The following is a 9,134-nucleotide window of genomic DNA, read 5'->3' as shown; positions in this document are numbered from 1 at the left end:
ATTGGTTGCTGGAAAAACACAGCAGGCCAGGCAGCATCCGAGGAGCAGGAGAATCGACGTTCGGGTCTCAGGTCTCCAGCATCTGCATTCCTCACTTTCTCCTTGCAGAAATTAGTGTCAAGTTTCAGGAACTGCTATAAAAGACTGAGATGAAAAGATGTTCATGGCAATCAAAATTAATGCACGAGAAATGGAGTAGATGCTGCAGTTGTGACAACAGACCAGAGTTGGATCCTGAATCCCAGCATCTGTTGTATGCTCAAAACAGCAAGACTGGTAAAGGATGCAAGGTGTGGAGATGGGGAGAACATTGGCACAGGATGCCAATGGACACTGACCTTCAAGGAAGTCAATGGTTGTGGGAGAGCAGACAGGGAAGTGGAAATAAGGCCAAAATCATATTTTATTGAATAACAGAGTAGACTCGAGGAACTACCTTCTGTTCAATAGCACTTGTATTTCACTGTAAGCAGTGAAATGTAATGTTTGACTTTGGGATACTGCAGAACTTCATAGTGCAAACCACACAGGATGAAAAGAGAGAAATTGAGATCGTCATGTTCTGTTCCTCATTGAGGGTGGTTCAGAAAATTATAGCTGCTGTGAAGATCAGTCAAATGATATCAAGCCACTGCTAGAAAAATATGATGACCCCGATGATTAAGGTACATAAACTGCAGAACTGATAAGATAGACAGTGAACATGGCTATTGAGGTTTCAGTCCAGATAACAGATAAGCAACATGATAGGTTAGTGAGTACATTTCTGCTGTGTGCAGCTTCTTATTTTGATCCTAATTTCAAACTCCTGCCCATTCCTCTCCAATGAGCTCAGTCAATAACAGTGTGATATGGTACTGGGCTCTATTGAACTAGCAAACTCATTAACTTGGAACAATGTTCCATGTTGAGTTCTCCAGTTTCCTATGTCATGGACACCAGAACTGAACACAGTATTCCAAAAGTCGCCTAACCAATGTCTTGTACAGCCACAATATGACATTCTAACTCTTATACTTAATGCACGTACTAATAAAGGAAGTGTACCAAATGCCTTCTTCACTTCCCCATCGACCTGTGACTCCACCTTTAAGGAAATGTGAACCTGCACCCCAAAGTCTCTTTGTTTGGTAACTCAGCAGGATATTATCATCGAGTGTAAAAGTCCTGCCCTGATTGCTTTACCAAAATGCAACATCTCAACATTATCGCCATCTTAAACTCCATCTGCCACTTCTCAGCTCATCCGAACAAGGTCCCACTCTACTCTGAGATAAGCTTCCTCATTCTCCATTACATCACCAATTTTGTGTCCTCTGCAAACTTACTAACAATTCGTCCTATCATTCACATCCAATTCATTTACATAAATAAGAAAAGGTGGTGAGCCCAGCACCTTCCTTGCAGCACAGACCATTCGTCCAAAAAGCCACCCTCCAGCACTACCCTCCATCTCCTCCCTTCAAGCCAATTTTGATCCAAATGGTTACTTCTCTCTGGATTCCAAGTTATCTAACCTTGCCAACCAGTCTACCACGATGAACCTTATTGAATGCCTTGCTGAAGTCTATATAGACAATGTCCACCATTCTATCTTCATCAGTCTTCTTTGTCACTTCTTCAAAAACCCAATCAAGTTAGTGAGACATGATTTCCCATACTCAAAGCCATGTTGACTATCCCTAATCAGTCCTTGCTTTTCTAAATACATGTAAATCCTCTCCCTCATAATCCCCTCCAACAACTTACCCACCACTGACATCAGGCTCACTGGTTTATAGTTCCTTGGCTTTTCCTGACCACCTTCCCTCAAAGTTCTCGGATACACCTGACCAGGTCCCAGGAATTTATCCACCTTTAGGCACCTTCTCTGTAACATGGACACTTTTCAAGATATCATTGTTTATTTCTCCAAGTTCTCTAGTTTCCACAGTAGATGCATCCTTTCAAGTTTGACATCTTTCCAACAGGAAGAAGACCAGAACTGAATGTGGGTATTCCACAAGTGGCCTAACCAATGTCCACTGTACAGCCTCAACATGACATCCCCTCCTATATTCAATGCATTGACCAATAAGGGTAAGTGTACAAAACACTTTCTTCACTACCCTGTCTACCTGTAAATACTTCTACACAGTAAATACGAGTGTAAAATACTTATTTAGCATCTCACACCGGTTCTTCGCATCTTTATGGGGGCCTAATTCTCCCTCTGGATACTCTTTTTGCCTTTAATGTATTTGTAGAAACTCTTTGGATTCTACTTAACCCTATTTGCTAAAAATATCTCACGTCCCATTTTTGCCATCTTTATTTCCCTTTTCAATTGTTATAGGGAAAATTACCAGTCTCGGAGTCAGAGTCGGGGTTCAATGACAGACTTTATTGCACAAGGAAATACCGGAGCTCTGGGGAGGGAAAGACACCAACAGCACAGTGGTCAGCTGCGATTCTTCTCTCACATGTCAAGACACTTTTGTACATCTTGTGATACAATAGGTCAGTGATGAGATTATTGTCTTTGTAACATGGTTTGATTATGGCAATCATTGCAGAATAATTGATAGTTTCGATACAGTCATTGTCAGTTCCAGCACAGCCTTTGTTAATTTTCAGCGCGGTCATTGTCAGTTTCAGCGCTGACATTGTTCGTTTCAATGTCTACTTGGAAATCCATTGCTCTCGTAATGGCTGCTAATCGCTCTTCCTGAGAAGGATGATTACTGCAGCCCTGGCTATTAGCACTCTAGATAGAGTCCTTACCAAGCTGTTAGCATTTCTATAAAAGGTGTTGGCTGGACCCAGACATTTTGGCGGGCAGTGTACATTAATCATATATTCTCTCCCCTACCCACCTTAAACTAATCAACTAGGTTGTGTGTGCATTGTGCTTGCATTCTGGTGGCCCCAGACAGTATCTGTATTTACTGTGCTGTCTGTCTCCATATTGTGGTCCAGTGGCCATCTTATGTGTCAAATAGCCAACTGATGGCTCAGCGGCCATCTTGTGTGTCTGTGTGCCGAGTGTCACCCTGCCCCATGCCATCTCCCACTTCAGAATACTCTGTTACTACCTTACTTCTCCTCCAGGGATTCACTTAATCCCAGCTGTCTAAATTCCACCTGCCGTATGCCTCCTTCTTTTTCTTGACTCGACTCAATTTCTATAGTCATCCAGCTTGCCCTACACCTACTAGCCTTGTCCCTCACGTTTATAGGAACATACTGCATTAGGTTTCATGTTATTCAGTATCCAGCCATTCAGTTGTATTTTCAGTATCCAGCCATTCATGACTCCTCTAAACACATCTTTCGTTTCTCTACTTATCCCCTTTACCACTCTGCTTGGCAATGCACCAAAATTCCTTTAATTTATCCCTTCCTGTTTCCTTTGATCTCTTCTTCCCATCCTTCCCTGCATATCATGTGCTCAAACTTCAAACTTTAACCAGAATAACAAAGGACACCAACTTGAAGTATCAATCTTGTTCCTCTCTCCCCAGAAAGCTTGTTGACAACTTTCAGGTTTTATTTAGGAATTACCAAGATTAACACTTCATGTTAAGGTCCTGGGGAGTGTTGCTGAACAAAGAGACCTTAGAGTGCAGGTTCAATCTTCCTTGAAAGTGGAGTTACTGGTAGATAGGATAGTGAAGAAGGCATTTAGTATGCTTGCATTTTTTGTTCAGTGCATTGAGTAAAGGAGTTGGGAGGGAATGTCATGGCTGTACAGGACATTGGTTAGGCCACTTTCGGAAATCTGTGTGCAATTCTGGTCTCCCTGCTACAGGAAGGATGATGTGAAACTTGAAAGGGCTCAGAAAAGATTTACAAGGATGTTGCCAGGGTTAGAGGATTTGAGCTGTAGGGAGAGGCTGAATAGAATGGGGTTATTTTCCCTGGAGCATTGAAGGCTAAGGGGTGACCTTATCAATGTTTATAAAATCATGAGGGGCATGGGTAGGGTAAATACAGAAAGTCTTTTCTCTGGGATGGCTAAGTCCAAAATTTGAGGGCCGAGGTTTAGGGTGAGAGGGGCAAGATTTAAAAGAGATCTATGGAGCAACATTTTCATGCAGAGGGTAGTCTGTGTATGGAATGAACTGCCAGAGGAAGTGGTGGAAGCTGGTACAATTACAACATTTAAAAGGCATCTGGATGGGTTTATGAATAGGATGGGTTTAGAGGGCTACGGGCCAAGTGCTGGCAAGTGGGACTAGATTTATCTGGGATATCTGGTCAGCATGGACAAGTTGGAGAGAAGGGTTTCCATCCTGTACAGCTCTATGAATCTATGACTCTATCAATATCTCCTGTATTTGCTTCAGGGTTGTTTCAGTAAGTTGCCTTTTAATTCTTTCTTTGAACTGGGCAGAAAGCCAGGAACAGATCATCCCATAAACAGCATGTCAAGAGTGTGGTGCTGGGAAAGTACAGGCAGCATCCGAGGAGCAGGAGAATCGATGTTTTGTGCATAGGCCCTTCATCAGGAATCCCTCCATAAATAGCATGTCACAGCCCCAGAAAAACCAGCAATAAAGGAAACAATATCAAAATACTGCAGATGCTAGAACTCTGAAATTAAAAACAGAAAACAACGGAAATTCTCAGCAGTTAGGCAGCATCCTTGGAAGGAGAGAAAAGCAAAGGACACACCAGGTCTCACAAATATGAATTAGAAGGGAGACTGCCTTATCCTTCTCACTTAACCAGTTAATGTGAGATCAGTTGTTGTCAGTCAAACTCTTCGTTAACTCAGTAACAAACAAAGTGAAAATCTGGGGTCCTGAGTTCATTCAGTTAGTAATTTGATGCTGTGTAGGGTTAAGAATCATAGGGCTCCAATTTGAGGTGATTGGCAAAAGAAGCAACAGTGACACGAGGAGAAATCTTTTCTCTTCCATGAAAGGTTAGGATCTGGAATGTACGATCTGAGAGTGAGGTGGAGAAAAATCCAATCATGGCTTTCAAAAAAGAATTAGATAATCATCTGAGAAAGAAACGTTTGCAAGGATACCAAGAAAGAAACCAGGACTAATTGTTTTGCTCTTGCAAAGATATGGCCACATTTTGTGCTGTAAGTGTTCAATGACTCAAGAATGCCAGTATCTATATGTGACTTTTGGGTCACAATTAGATTAGATTAGATTACTTACAGTGTGGAAACAGGCCCTTCGGCTCAACAAGTCCACACCGCCCTGCCGAAGCGCAACCCACCCATAACCCTACATTTACCCCTTACCTAACACTACAAGCAATTTAGCATGGCCAATACACCTGACCTGCACATCTTTGGACTGTGGGAGGAAACTGGAGCACCCGGAGGAAACCCACGCAGACACGGGGAGAATGTGCAAACTCCACACAGTCAGTCGCCTGAGGCGGGAATTGAACCCGGGTCTCTGGCGCTGTGAGGCAGCAGTGCTAACCACTGTGCCACCATGCCGCCCACAATGCCTGACTTGAGTAGCAGTGCGGTTCTTCTGTTCGCGATAGAATACCTGACTCTTGGTAATTAAGTTGACCACAGTCAGAGGAGTATGCTGGCTCTTCCTCAAATTGGCACTAGACCTAAGATTGTTGACTCATGAAGGTGATGTAACCTGGTGTTGAAAGGGTGTTAACAGAATTTTTCTCCTGTCAGGTTCTTCCAGAATGTCTACAGGGACAGCTTGATCCTCACACATCTGGTCTGGGGTCAACATTCACCCAGTGGGCATGAATCCAGGCAGACACATAATCCAGTTTCCAACTGGTTGCCTTGGGGAGAGGCACCAGGGGGATGGGTGGGGTGGGAAACAGGATGTCAGCACTGGGCCAGAACAGGATAGAGAATGATGCTTATTGGCAGACAATGTGGGAGGGCTAGCCCCATTTCATCGCCTTGCCTGACATCAACTCTGACAAAAGAGAGAGTTTGGAGATGTCAAGGTGAGACAGAGAGTGAGCAACATAAGCTGTGGCTAATGGTCACATTGACAATTAACTTACAAATGACAAATCACAAGCCCAGAGTCGTAATTGTATTACCTATCCAACACAAGAAAGGTGCTGAATTACTGTACCAAAGAGGCAGGAACAATAAATGGGAAGATGCTGAAAAATAGTATGAGGGTTAATGATTCTGATTATGACTACTATTGGTTTGAGAAGAGAGTGAAGAGGTACGGGGATTTGGTTGAACTACTGCATGTCATGACAACCAAGTGTTGGATTGAGAGAGGGGCAGCAATGCAGAAACGCCCAGAATCAGAACTTACGCAAAGTCACTTGATTTCAAGGTTGAGGATCAAAAGAGGAACAATAGCGACACATGAGAGTTTTGAAGGTTGGTCAAATGATAAAGGAAAAAGTGACATGTTGGAGCTTTCCTGGGGTGGAGTGGGATAGGCTAGGAACTGACTTCATTCCTGAGTATGTGTCACTGGAATAAAGCCACTTCTCAGAATAAATGTATCTCTGCTGCTATGCAGTACAAACATAGCATAGGGACATTTCCCCTGGGCCAAAACAATCCTTGCATTGGAAAGAATCACTCTCCATTACTGAGATAACCATGACACCGCACGGCATCACCAGTTAAGTGCTGAACCACAAGCACCTCAATTATGGTATTTCAATTTACAGGCCGAGTTTGAGACCTATCTTACTGTGCTGAAGACCTTTCTATCTCAGAAACCTAATTCCCCTCCCATCCATTTTTGTTTGGAATCCCATTTGTTTCTTCTAGTGCTGTTTTTCTGAGGTTGGTCAGATAACATGTTGTCAAGTCCTCTGCCTTTGCAATCACACCTTGTGGACTGGGATGTCATTCAGATCAGAATAATGGGTTCTCTTCAAAGTTAGTCTCACCCACAGCCCTGCAAATGTTGCTTTGATGATTAATTTATCCATTTCCTTTGGTGATAGAATCTGCTTATATCATGCTTTCAGGCAGTGTGTGGCTGATTATCATATATTAATCATTACGCTTGAAATAAATTTTTAAGTCACCTCTATCATTGATCTTAAAAGCTGCATCATTTGGTTACTCAATTGCCTGCCAGCGGAAACATTTTTTTTACTCTATCAAAACAGCACAATATCTCTACTAAGTATCCCCTTCGTGTCGTGTTTTCTCAGCTTTCAGCACAAGGAAACAATGTAGGATTTCAGGAAAATGTTGGCAGCGTTTCTGTGATGAATTTGATTGCCAGCATCCCCCATAAGTGACGTGAGACAATGTTTTCCTCTTGTACATTCAGTGACATTTGCTCATTTGTTTGCTATAATCTTAGAAAGATTTAGTGTCATTGGGTCAGCAAATCAACTGTTTATATTGGAGCTCCACTGCAAAGAGCCATAAAAAACATGACTCACTGGGTCTCCTGTACAATTTCATAAAAAGATAATAAAAGATTGAGCTTGTTACTCACAATACCAGAAATTGCCATTCCTGCTCAATGAAGCACACAGGTTGAAATAACATTAACGCTTCTATTACAACTGTTGACCCTCAAGGTTAACCCTAAACAAATCGGGAGAAAGACCACCTGCTGATTATAAACCAGCAGCATTCAATGTGATTATAATCTAGGACATTCAAATCCATTTGCTGGTATGTTTAATGCCCGGATCTCTTGGGCCTCAGTATTGCAATGGCCCCAAATGTAGAGCAATGGAGAGGAGAGTTGGCCAATGTTCCTGCCTCTGGTCAAATGGTTAGTGTGTCCTATTAGAAAGGTGACTGAGGGCAAAGGTTTGCTGGGACGTTGAACCCTGCCTTACACTGTTTTAGACCATCTGAGTGGCAAGCACTTTTTGGATAAGGTACTAGTGTGGTGTCACTTGTGGGCCAGGACACTGGGAAGCAGAAGAATCTCCAGGGAAGGGGCAAATTAGTAAATCTGCCAGTTTGGACATTCTAAAAACACACTTTCCCTGTTTAAATTATTATTTCTGAATGTCTGTAATTGTCTGCCAGACGGCAATCAGCATTTCATGGAGGATTATGGAACCAAAGGATGGCCTTTGAACAGAAATTTAGGTGGCTCGAGGGATGGCTTTAATGAGGGGATTAGAGTGTTGAACTTCAATGGAACAGTTAGGGAACTACAAAGATGTGTTTTGTTGGGAAAATAATGGGCTAGATGGTTGGGCTTTGATGGATTGTGATGTCGGGGGATAGATCTTGATGAGGAGTTAAAGGACTAGAACGATGAGCTTCAACTGGAGAGATAGTACTGGTGGAATGTAAAGATATGTGAAGAGTTAAATCTTGACTCCCAACTTAGAATTTAACACTAAATTCTAAGAGACTTTCCTGTGAACTCTGATGTTTTAAAGACTTGTTTTAAAATAATATTCTGCAAATAGTGCAAAATGTTCAAACATTACTGGCTGATGCAATAACATGTGTTTTATGAGTTTGGTTTGAGACAACCAAGGGTTATTGTAAAAGGTAAAACACTAGAAAGTCAACAGGAAATTACAACTACAATTCCTTCAAGGTAGATATTTTCTTTTTGTCACCTATGTTTCTCCCTTGGATAAGGTTCCATCCCAGTTCCACCTACTCAGCATCCTCCCCTTTGCCTCTGAGTGGTGTTATTTATATTCAAGAACCAGGATCAAACTTTGGCAACTTTTGATAACTATTCTGTGCACAAGCGACTCACAGAGTCATAGAGATGTACAGCATCGAAACAGACTTTTTAGTCCAACCCGTCCATGCCGACCAGATATCCCAACCCAATCTAGTCCCACCTGCCAGCACCTGGCCCATATCTCTCCAAACCTTCTGATTCATATACCCATCCAGATGCCTCTTAAATGTTGCAATTGTACCAGCCTCCACCACTTCCTCTGACAGTTCATTCCATATGCACCACTCTCTGTGTGAAAAAGTTGTTCCATAGGTCTCTTTTATATCTTTCCCCTCTCACCCTAAACCTATGACCTCTAGTTCTGGACTCCCCAACCCCTGGAAAAAGGCTTTGTCTATTTACTCTCTCCATGCCCCCTCATGATTTTGTAAACCTCTATAAGGTCACTCCTCAGCCCCCGACTGAGGAAAAACAGCCCCAGCCTGTTCAGCCTCTCCCTATAGCTCAAATCCTCCAAACCTGGCAACATCCTAGTAAGTCTTTTCTGAA

Source organism: Chiloscyllium plagiosum, chromosome 42, assembly GCF_004010195.1.
Source record: "Chiloscyllium plagiosum isolate BGI_BamShark_2017 chromosome 42, ASM401019v2, whole genome shotgun sequence".
Taxonomy (NCBI): domain Eukaryota; kingdom Metazoa; phylum Chordata; class Chondrichthyes; order Orectolobiformes; family Hemiscylliidae; genus Chiloscyllium; species Chiloscyllium plagiosum.
Note: the sequence above shows the minus strand (reverse complement) of the source record.